This window comes from Mesoplodon bidens, assembly GCF_964165515.1.
Source record: "Mesoplodon bidens genome assembly, chromosome: 9".
Taxonomy (NCBI): domain Eukaryota; kingdom Metazoa; phylum Chordata; class Mammalia; order Artiodactyla; family Ziphiidae; genus Mesoplodon; species Mesoplodon bidens.
In genome coordinates this window covers 15,134,522-15,147,257 of record NC_138166.1, presented here as the reverse complement: position 1 = coordinate 15,147,257, position 12,736 = coordinate 15,134,522, and the positions used below count along the sequence as shown (strand labels likewise).

The 12,736-nt window shown below is 37.1% G+C and overlaps 1 long non-coding RNA gene across 1 annotated transcript in view; it reads left to right on the top strand.

Annotated features, from left to right (window-relative positions):
* The window catches only part of LOC308622963, a 229,559-nt gene that overhangs the window by 100,958 nt on the left and 115,865 nt on the right, over window positions 1-12,736 (top strand). The gene's annotated exons all lie outside the window — the stretch shown is intronic.

Genomic DNA, 12,736 nt, shown 5'->3' with positions numbered 1-12,736 from the left:
TGTGAGGCCAATTCTAATACGCTATTAGATTGCTGTAATCTGTTATTAGATACATATCGAGAGCGCAGGCTCAGTAGTTGTGGTGCACGGGCTTAGTTGCTCCACAGCATGTGGGATCTTCCAGGACCAGGGCTCGGACCTGTGTCCCTTGCAATGACAGGCGGATTCTTAACCACTACGTCACCAGGGAAGCCCCAGCACATTCTTTATTGTTCTAATAAATGGAAGGTCTTTCAAGCCCTTGTGTAGAATATAGTCAGCTGATAGGGTTTTTGCCTTATATACTATATCCACTTTTGAATGTCCACTTCTGTGAACTTTTGATCCCTTCCTCTTCTCCCTGCTTCCACCTCCTGCTGATAAATGCTACCAGGCCCTGCAGCACCACAGTGCTCTCTACAACCATTTGGGAATTTTTATTGAAAGTCACTAAATCTATAGCTTAATACAGGCAAAATTGAGTCTTTACAAGAACAGGTTATTTCTCTCCACTTGTTTAGATCATCCTTGATGATTTTTATTAAAATTTCATAATTTGCTCCACTAAGGGTTTGCCTGCCTTTTGATAGAATTATTCCAAAGTATTTTTAGTTGCCACTGAGAATGTCCTTATTTAAAACTGCTTTATAACTGCTATTCCTGATGTAGAAATACAACTGACTTTTATATATTGATTTTTATATCAAAGCTTGCCAAACTTTCTTATTAAATGTCTTATTTTTCTATAATTTCATTTAGATTTTTTACATTAAGATGAAAATTATATCATCTGCAAAAAAAAAAAAAGAGTCTTTTGGCTCTTCTTTTCCTTCCATATTGCCTTTATTTCTTTTTTTTCCTACTCTGTTACAGTAGCTAGATCCCACAGTCAATGGTTGAATAGAAGTGATGGTAACAGGCATCCTTAACTTTTTCCTGATCTTAAAGAAAATGCCTTCAACATTACATATTTAGGTTTGATGTTTACTATACATTTTTGTTTGAGTGTTTTTGTTTGCCTTTTATAAAATTAATGAAGTTTCATGCTTTCCTAGTTTGCTAAAATTTCTTTTAAATCATATATGAATATTGAACTTTTTAAAATGCTTTTTCTGCATCTGTTAAGGTAATCATCTGCCTTTCTTCCTTTAATAATATGAAAAAGTATATTAATTGATTTTCTATTATTAAACCAGCATTGCAATCCTGGGATAAACTTACCTTACTTCTGATGTATTAACTTATATATTACTTTATGCTAATTGCTAATATTTTATTTAATTACTTACATTTTGCCTGTTTGCTCAAGAGTGCTGTTGTTGCATAATTTTTATTTATTTGACTGGCCAGGTTTGAACATGAAAATGCTGGACTCATAAAATGAGATTGGACATATTCTCTTTCTCTATCCTCTTGGAAGAGTTTTGTGAAAAACTGAAATTATTTTTTGCTTGAATGTGTGGTAGAACTACTCTATAAAGTTGTCTGAGTCTGATGTTTTCTTGTGGGAAAATTTTTATTGACTTTGAATCATCTAATATGCATTTTTTGGTATTTTCTGAGACACTAATTCACTGACAGGTGAATCATAGTACTTTTACTTTACCAAATTATATAGCATCATCATCTATGAGAAAGAATGTACTTACTGAATTTCTACCAACAGTGGCTGGAGATTACCAAATATTTCTGTTTCTGTGGTAGAATTCCTGGCACCTCATTAGAAATCACTTCACAATGTATATCTAAGTAACAAAAAATAAATTGTTGGTGTTGTCTGTATATTTTATAAATCTAGATCTGGAAAGTAGTGACATTAAGATAGCTTACCAACCATGGATAAATTTCCTATATGGGAAAACCAGTGTGGTACTAATGCTGAGTCAGGACACTTTTCAGATTTTTCAATAATTCTTATTTGATGATGGCCTTATTTTCCTTTCACTATTCTTTGGATATGTTCTTTCAAGTGAGGTAACTACAACTGAACTTCGTTCCTTGAATGTGGTTAGTCTACATCAGGACTACTCTCTTCTCTCTAGATTAGATATAAATCTGTCATTCTGACTTCCAGTTTCTGGCCTGACATGTAAAGAGCTTGGAAGTCATCACTCTTGTTCTCAAAACAAGAAAAATGCTGAACAGACTGAAAAATCAACAACCCTTTCTAGATCCATCTGAGAATTGAGGTCACATGGCAAACCACTGCCACAAAAACTAGAGAGAGAGGCAGATACTAAGAATCAGAGATGATGGAAGCAGAAGCCCAGGAACAGAAGCCTGCAAGTGGTAGGAGCACTTAAACGATCATCAACAAATTGCTGGACTTTCAGTGTGGATAAACTTCACATTTCGTACGTTTTACCTCCAGAAGCCACATCAGGTTCTTAGGGTGAATGTCAGAGGAAACACCCCCCTACCCCAGTGCTTCTGGTGCGGGGAGGGGAGAGTAATCATTCTGAAATATACCCAGAACTCTCTGCCCTACTTAGCAAATCCCTGACCTCAAGGTAAACCAGAGCCTAACTGACTAAGGAGAAGGGAAGTACCCTACTCCAGCCCCCTCTAGCCTTCCTGTCTCACTGATGGACAGGACTGGGACAGGGAGCTTAGATGTACTTGTGAAAGTCGGTTAGGGCATGGGATCCCTAAAAGACTAAGACCTAATCACGGGAGTAGAACTCTTCCCCTCCCTCCACATTTTAACCACCACATCGATAGGGCTCCTACATGATAACAGTGAATTATAGCTAAAAGAACTGCAAAGCTCAGACCCTACTTAAGAAAGAGTCTCTATGGAAACTTAAAGACAACAGGAGTCACTAAAGGAAACAAAGACAGTAAAGAAAATTTTAGCCCCTGACATCTGTAGCTACAACAAGAGTAAACAGCCTCTTAGATAAATCTATCATTCTAACATTACACTGAATTTGTGTCGTCACTCTAATGTTGACTCAAAAGAGCAGTTTTTGACATTATGTTGTTTTATTTTTTATTTGTGGTGCTATAAGCCACATCCTACATCTTACCCAGGTCTTTTTCAACCCAGGTGTAGAATCTTGCATTTAGCTCTGCTTAATGAACATTTATGCTTGTTAGTGACCAGTCACGTTTAAAGGTTTATCAGCTCCCCACTTGACATTGCCCCTCTCATGGACATCTGTCACTGTCTACTATTCTAGTTTCACAGTGTCTGAATTGGATTAACATATCCTTACTAAGTTTATTCAGGTTTTGATGTCTGTTAAGCAGCCCTAGAATTTCCTCTCCAAGCTGAATCAAGCTCATTAATGATCCACTCACCTACTCATCTGTAGTTACCCTTGGTCAATGATAGGAACTTTCTATCAGAAAGACTTTCTCTTATAAAAAGGCTTGTTGAAATTCAGATATATTGAGACAGGGTCAGTAGAGTATAAAATTAGCAAATTACAGTACAAAAGTGGCATAAGTTTAGTGTAGCAAAGCTGTATTGATTTCAACATTTGACAGATTCAATTTTTGAAAAACAATTTTTGAAAACATGATGCTTATGTTATGAGCCTCAAAATCCTTCAAATACGTTAAGAAAAGAACTTGTGTAAGATCCTCTGGAGTCTTAAGTGCAATATTATATTTTGAAACATATTAATATGAGTTCTACGCTTGCTTTTCCTTGTTAATGAACTTCCCTCATTCCATCCATTACCTGGGAGAATGTTAGGATGGTTGGAACCTATGGAACATTCATAGAAAACAGTGCTCAGCATTGACTTCCAGAACATGCTCCTAAATCTGCCTGAAAGTGCATAATGTTTGATCATAAGCAGTAGGTAGAATATGTAGGTTGGGAGATAGGGAGGGATGGAGGCAAGTAGGATGGAGGATTGGGAGAGGGCTTCTGTACCTGGAGGAGAGGAGCAGGATCAGTATCCAAAGTCTGCTCTTAGTTTCTCTTATTTATATCAGCACCATGCATCACCACAAAGCCTTTTGTGACCTGAGCGAATGATGCTGAAGGACCATCCCTTGCCTTCCAGGTGAGCACCCACTGCAGGTGCCTGTATTGCCCTCTGGTTGTCCAACAGGGGAGTGCTCTGCTAAGTCTGCAGACTGTTGGCTTGTCTAAGTTACCCTATGTAGGCATCCAACCCATAGGCCCAGGGTACTCCTAAGCCCCTCAAACTTGAGGACAGGGCCCAGGACACCCAAGGAGACAGTGGTGATATGGAAAGGTTTGGATGGTATTGTTCATTCCATCTTAAGGACTGTATTTCCCCTTCACTTGCCCCATCCCCCTAGTCCCCTAAAGAATTGGTGGTGAAGCCTTTGGCCATGACAAAGAAATCATAACACCGCTATGTAAAGGCACAGACTTCTTTTATCTCTCTGGTGTCTGTTTTCCTACCAATCTGTTGTAAACGAACTGTCAAGAAATAGCTAATGGAATTGAAGTGGAAAAGAGTGGCAGATTATCTAATATAAGAGAGGAAATATAATTTGGTAGGAGCAGCATTATTTAATATTTAAGAGCACACATCTTTTTTTTTTTTTTTTTTTGGCTGCGTTGGGTCTTCATTGCTGCGTGCAGGCTTTCCCTAGTTGCAGCAAGCCGGGGCTACTCTTTGTTGCGGTGCGTGGGCTTCTCATTGTGGTGGCTTCTCTTGTTGCGGAGCACGGGCTCTAGGTACACGGGCTTCAGTAGGTGTGGCTTGCAGGCTCTAGAGTGCAGGCTCAGTAGTTGTGGCACATGGGCTTGGTTGCTCCACGGCATGTGGAATCCTCCTGGACCAGGGCTCGAACCTGTGTCCTCTGCATTGGCAGGTGGATTCTTAAACACTGTGCCACCAAGGAAGTCCCCAAGAGCCCACATCGTGAAGCCAGATTTAACAACTGAGTTTTCTGACTTTCAGCAAACTACTCATTTGAGCCAGCCACTATTTTCTCATTTGTGAAGTGGAGATAATACCTTTCTTAATTATTATGAGACCTAAATGGGATAGTACAGACAGACACACCCACGCACATAACCACACAAAAAACCTGGTCACATCATTCTTATCTGTTGGCACTACTTTCATCCAAATTTATTGAGCACATATTACCTTTGGCTGCTGTAAATTGACTCCAATAAAGACAGATCTAAGAGACAACAAGCGGGGGAATGCCTTAGTGTTGCTGGATCCTTGTATTCACATACCCAAGAGGATTACAGGAAGGGGACAGTGATAATCAACTACTGGTCTCGGATCTAGATGTCTATATTAAAAATATGCACAAAGGGTCTTCGGGCCCAGAATATCTATATGGAACCCCAAGCAATAATATTGTCACCTTGGTCTCAAGTTTCGGGTGAATAAGGACATGAGGTTTTGTACAAAATATTTTGTGCAAAATATTTGATTGTGTGTTTTTTCTCTTATTTATTCTTTTACATGACAAAGAAAGTCTGCTTTTAAACACGTAACTCAATATGCATTAGGTAAATTGTACACCAAGAGATAGAAAATACAAACATGTCCTTTGTCCTTGGGAATCTTACAATACAGTGAGAGAGAGACACTTACCCAGTACTTTCCAAACATGTAGCCAGCACTGGAAAAACATGAGGTGAGGAGATTTAAATTATTATTTGGTGCTTGATTCTTCCTGACAAATATCTTAAACCCAAATTGCCATTTTCAAAAAGGCACAATCTGCAAATGTCCTTTCCTCACTACATTTTCGAGGAGGTTGCAATAAAAGGTAGAAAAAAAACATATAAAGAAGAGTAACCAGAGCAAAGGAAACAGAGCTCAGGCATCTATAACTTATTCACCAAGTGGTTGTCAAAACCACAACTTTGAGGGAAGAGGCAAAGAGGAAGAAAGCTCTAATTTTACCAGAGCTAAAATCATGAAAGGGTCTCCTTTTGAAGAAAAAAAAAAGAAAGAAAGGAAGGAAGGAAGGGGGAAAGGGTGGCATTATATTTTACTTGCTAATTTGTAAGTGCAATTAAGGTTAAAGTTATACTTCCCTTCACAAGAAAACATGACCGAAAGCATTAAGAGCAAAAGAGCTTTGTTTGTAAAGAACTTTTCAAGATGCTGTTTTTCTCCTGGAAAATGTGGTTTATCTAATTGATGGCTGAGGAAAACCATCTTTTTAAACTTCCCACTCAGTGAGTCAGCCTGGGGTGTGTCTGCCTTGTAGCATCCTGTGAGATCCAGTAATCTAAAGTGGCATGACGGACGCAGCTCCAACCTCATGCGTCAAGCAGAGCTACCGGCGCTGGGAAACCAGAGGGAGCCCGGTTTTCTAAACAGAGTGGTTAACAAAATTGCATGTTATGAAGTGGGGCTTCATCCTCTAAAGGATCATTACCTATTTTTAAAAAGAACCTGCCGAATGATTCCTATCAACACCCAGAAGTCTGCAATTGGTAAAGGCCAGGTAATTACTTCAACTGAAGGGCAAGTATTATTGCCTTAGGGTTTCTTCATGGTTACCTTGAAGAGAATTTCCATATCATCATATCATCATATCATCAGTTACATTAAGTGGAGGTGAAATGGAGAAATCAAACAAGTTTTTCCAAACATAACTTGAGACACTGACAAAGGATCAGGAATATGGAGCCAGAACAGCCAATGAAACATCAAACACCAAGGAAAGAAATTCAGTGGTCATCTGAGTCTTAGTATCAGTACAGACTTGCCCTGTACCGTAACTCTTCTTTCCAAAAGAAGAGATTTGTGTGAATAGGTGACTTAGGGGTGTTTTGCAAGAAAACAGAGATGATAAATGTAAATAATGTCAAGTCATCTTTGTTGAAAAATAGTCTACCTTCTTTATTATAGATAGGCCAGAGTAGGCATTTAGCTAGATATGATAAAAGAATGTGGCAGGATAGTATTTGGGATTCTTTAAAGTATGTCTCTTGAAACTTCCAGAGTTAGTTCTTTGGACTAAGATATAGAGGCTGCAAAATGAGCTGACAAAATGCAAGCTTGAAGACCCTCTACTCATATCTTCAGGAATTAATATATGAAGTAAATGAAGGTTTGGGGGAGATGGATGTGACACCAGATAGTTTGTTTCATTCAAAGTACTTAGGACTGTATGGGATTGTTATTTTGGAGAAGCATCCATGTGGAGAGATTTACTTTAACTTCTTTAACTTTTCTTACGTGATTAACACCAAGATAAAAATGAATTAGACTCTGGCTAATGCAAAGTTAGAGAAGAAATGAGCTGAAAATACAGCAACATTTTAGATAAAAGAGGTATGGCCAGAAAAGATCATAACATTGGAAGCGGTTAAATAAAGTCATCACAACTCTAGATTTCTAGGAACCTTATCAAGATATGCAAACCATGTGCCTCTAGCCACTTTGGGCTGAGGTTTCAACCTATGAGAGTGCTTAGAATGATCACCACATTGTAGATCCAGGAGGAATCTCCAGAGGTTTGAGCCTGAGAAAACATATGTTTCTTGGTTCTCTGGTCTTTTCCTGACTGCTCATTAACAACAGTGTAATTTTCACTGTTCTCTAGTCTGAGAAACATCACAATTATATCCCCAGATCACAATGATCAGCTCTGGGCAGCTCTAGATGGGGAAAGTCATGGCCACCCATGAGAGACTTTAAGTCTCTCTTCACTCATAGTTGGATACCAGAGTCGAAGACAAAAGACCAACACACCACCCAGTTGTGGCTACTAATAGAATTCCTTTGCAACTGTGAATACCTAATGAATTCTTTACACTAGTTTTTAGACCTCTTCCTTAATATTTCCAAAAAGCACTACCACTGCAGATTCTCTGATTTTCTTTTTATAAAAATGTCTGCTTCATTGAGGTATAATTTACCTGTAAAATTATAAGGTATTTAATATGTGCCTTATAGTCATATAAAAATTCCCCCCTTCTAGTTAATTAACACATCCATCACCTCATATATTTATCTTTTTTGTGTGTATGAGAGAACATTTAAGTTTCACTCTCTTAGCAAATTTCATTTATACAACACAGTGTTATCAACTATAGTCACCATGTTTTATATTATATACTCATAACCTATTCATCTTATAGCTGAAAGTTTGTACACTCTTACCAGCCTCTCCTTATTTTCCCCACTCCCCAGCCCCTGTTAACCACTTTTCTGCACTCTGTTTCTATGATTCTGGCTTTTATTTTTTAGATTCGACATATAAGTGAAACCATGCGGTATTTATCTTTCTCTGTCTGATTATTTTCACTTGGCAAATCTTAAGGTCCCTCCATGTTGTTACAAATGGCAGAATTTCCTTCTTTCTCATGGCTTCAATATTCCATTGTGTATGTAAACACATCTTCATCCATTCATCTGCTGGCAGACACTTAGGTTGTTTCCATACCTTGACTATTGTGAATGATACTGCAATAAATACGTGGGTGCAGATATCTTTTCAATATCTTGTTTTTACTTCCTTTGGATATATGCCCAGAAGTTGGATTTCTAGGTCACATGGTAGTTCTATTTTTAATTTTTTGAGAAACCATCATACTGCTCTCCATAACTGGCTAAACCAATTTACATTCCCATCAACAGTGCACAAGGGCTCCCTTTTTCCCACATCTTCACCAGCATTTGTTATCTCTTGTCTTTTTGATAATAGCCATTCTAACAAGTGTGAGTTGATATCTCATTATGATTTTGATTTGCATTTCCATGATGATTAGTGGTGTTGAGCACCTTTTTTTTACAGATCTGTTGGCCATTTGGATGTCTTCTTTGGAAAAATGTCTATTCAGTTTCTCTGCCCACTTCTTAATTGGATTGTTTGTTTATTTGCTTTCCTGTTGTGTTCTATGAGTTCTTATATATTTAGGATATTAACCCCTTATCAGATATGTCGTTTACAAATATTTTCTCCCATTTTATAGGTTACCTTTCCATTTTGTTGATGGTTTTTCTCTGCCCTGTAGAAGTTTTTTTAGTTTGATGTAGTCACACTTGTTTATTTTTGCTTTTGTGCCTTAGCTTTTGGTGTCAACTCCAAAAAATCATTGCCAATACCAATTTCAAGGAGATTACCCTCTATGTTTCCTTCCAGGAATTTTATAATTTCAGTCTATGTTCAAGTCTTTAGTCCATTCTGAGTAAATTTTTGTGTTCAGTGTAAGATAGTGGTCCAGTTTCATTCTTTTGCATGTGGCTGTCCAGTTTTCTCAATGCCATTTATTGAAGAAATTATCCTTTCCCCAGTGTATATTCTTGGCTCCTTTCTTGTAAATTAATTGATCATGTATTTATGGGTTTATTTCTGGGCTCTCTATTCTGTTTCAATGATCTATGTATCTGTTCTTATGCCAATACCATACTGTTTTGATTACTATAGCTTTGTAATATCAGTGAAAATCAGGAAGTGTGGAGATAGCCTCATCCACCAGAGGGCAGACAGCAGAAGCAAGAAGAACTACAATTCTGCAGCCTGTGGAACGAAAACCACATTCACAGAAAGATAGACAGAATGAAAGGCAGAGGACTATGTACCAGATGAAGGAACAAGATAAAACCCCAGAAAAACAACTAAATGAAGTGGAGGTAGGCAACCTTCCAGAAAAGGAATTCAGAATAATGATAGTGAAGATGATCCAGGACCTCAGAAAAAGAATGGAGGCAAAGATTGAGAAGATGCAAGAAATGTTTAACAAAGACCTAGAAGAATTAAAGAACAAACACCTAGAAGAATTGAAGAAAAAACAGAGATGAACAATACAATAACTGAAATGAAAAATACACTAGAAGTAATCAATAGCAGAATAACTGAGACAGAAGAATGGATAGGTGACCTGGAAGACAGAATGGTGGAATTCACCACCGTGGAACAGAATAAAGAAAAAAGAATGAAAAGAAATGAAGACAGCATAAGAGACCTCTGGGACAACATTAAACGCAACAACATTCGCGTTATAGGGGTCCCAGAAGGAGAAGAGAGAGAGAAAGGACCCGAGAAAATAGTTGAAGAGATTATAGTTGAAAACTTCCCCAACACAGGAAAGGAAATAGCCACCCAAGTCCAGGAAGTGCAGAGAGTCCCAGGCAGGATAAACCTAAGGAGAAACATGCTGAGACACACAGTAATCAAATTGACAAGAATTAAAGACAAAGAAAAATTACTAAAAGCAACAAGGGAAAAATGACAAATAAAATACAAGGGAACTACTATAAGGTTAACAGCTGATTTCTCAGCAAAAACTCTACAAGCCAGAAGGGAGTGGCACAATATATTTAAAGTGATGAAAGGGAAGAACCTACAACCAAGTTAACTCTACCTGGCAAGGATCTCATTCAGATTCAATGGAGAAATCAAAAGCTTTACAGAGAAGCAAAAGCTAAGAGAATTCAGCACCACCAAACCACCTCTACAACAAATGCTAAAGGAACTTCTCTAAGTGGGAAACACAAGAGAAGACAAGGACCTACAAAAATGAACCCAAACAATTAAGAAAATGGTAATAGGAACATACATATTGATAATTACCTTAAATGTGAATGGATTAAATGATCCAACCAAAAGACACAGACTTGCTGAATGGACACAAAAAGAAGACCCATATATATATGCTGTATACAAGAAACCCACTTCAGACCTAGGGACACATACAGACTGAAAGTGAGGGGATGGAAAAAGATATTCCATGTAAATGGAAATCAAAAGAAAGCTGAAGTAGCAATTCTCATATCAGACAAAATAGACTTTAAAATAAAGACTATTACAAGAGACAAGGGAGGACACTACACAATGATCAAGAGATCAATCCAAGAAGAAGATATAATTATAAATATATATGAACACAACATAGGAGCACCTCAATACATAAGGCAAATACTAACAGCTATAAAAGAGGAAATCAACAGTAACACAATAATAGTGGGGGTACTTTAACACCTCGCTTAAACCAATGGACAGATCATCCATACAGAAATTAATAAGGAAACACAAGCTTCAAATGGCACAATAGAACAGATAGATTTAATTGATATTTATAGGACATTCCATCCAAAAAGAGCAGATTACACTTTCTTCTCAAGTGTAATGTAAAATGTAAAAATGTAAAAAACATTTTATGTAATGTAAAAAAATGTAAACACATGGAGGCTAAACAATACCTTACTAAATAACCGAGATCACTGAAGAAATCAAAGAGGAAATCAAAAATACCTAGAGATAAATGACAACAAAACCACGATGATCCAAAATCTATGGGATGCAGCAAAAGCAGTTCTAAGAGGGAAGTTTATAACAATAAAATCCTGCCTCAAGAAACAAGAAATACTTTAAATAAACAATCTAACCTTATACCTAAAGGAACTAGAGAAAGAAGAACAAACAAAACCCAAAGTTAGTAGAAGGAAAGAAATCATAAAGATCAGAGCAGAAATAAATGAAATAGAAACAAATAAAACAATAGCAAAGATCAATAAAACCAAAAGCTGGTTCTTTGAGAAGATAAACAAAATTGATAAACCTTTAGCCAGACTCATCATGAAAAAGAGCGAGAGGATCAAATCAATAAAATTGGAAATGAAAAAGGAGAAGTTACAAATGACACTGCAGAACTACAAAGCATTATAAGAGACTACGACAAGCAACTCTATACCAATAAAATGGACAACCTGGAAGAAATGGACAAATTCTTAGAAAGGTATAACCTTTCAAGACTGAACCAGAAAGAAATAGAAAATATGCGCAGACCAATCACAAGTAATGAAATTGAAACGGTGATTTAAAATCTTCCAACAAACAAGAGACCAGGATCAAATGGCTTCACAGGTGAATTCTATCAAATATTTAGGGAAGAGCTAACACCCATCCTTCTCAAACTCTTCCCAAAAAATTGCAGAGGAACACTCCCAAACTCATTCTTCAAGGCTACCATCACCCTGATACCAAAACCAGACACAAATACTACAAAAAAAGAAAATTACAGACCAGTATCACTAATGAATATAGATGCAAAAATCCTCAACAAAATACTAGCAAACAGAATCCAACAACACATTAAAAGGATCATACACCATGATCAAGTGGGATTTATCCCAGGGATGCAAGGATTCTTCATTATACGCAAATCAATCAATGTGATATACCATATTAACAAACTAAAGAATAAAAACCATATGATGATCTCAATAGATGCAGAAAAAGCTTTTGACAAAATTCAGCACCGACTGATGATAAAAACTCCTCAGAAAGTGGGCCTAGAGTGAAACTACCTCAACATAATAAAGGCCATATATGGCAAACCCACAGCAAACATCATTCTCAATGGTGAAAAACTGAAAGCATTTCCTGTAAGATCAGGAACAAGACAAGGATATCCACTCTCACCACTATTATTCAACATAGTTTTGGAAGTCTTAGCCACGGCAATCAGAGAAGAAAAAGATATAAAATGAATACAAATTGGAAAAGAAGAAGTAAAACTGTCACTGTTTGCAGATGACATGATACTATATGTGGAGAATCCTAAAGATGCCACCAGAAAACTACTAAAGCTAATCAGTGAATTTGGTAACTTTGCAGGATACAAAATTAATGCACAGAAGTCCCTTGCATTCCTATACACTAATAACAAAAGATCAGAAAGAGAAATTAAGGAAACAATCCCATTCACCACTGCAAGGAAAAGAATAAAATACCTAGGAATAAACCTACCTAAGGAGGTAAAAGACCGGTACTCAGGAAACTATAACACTGATGAAAGAAATCAAAGATGACACAAACAGATGGAGAGATATACCATGTT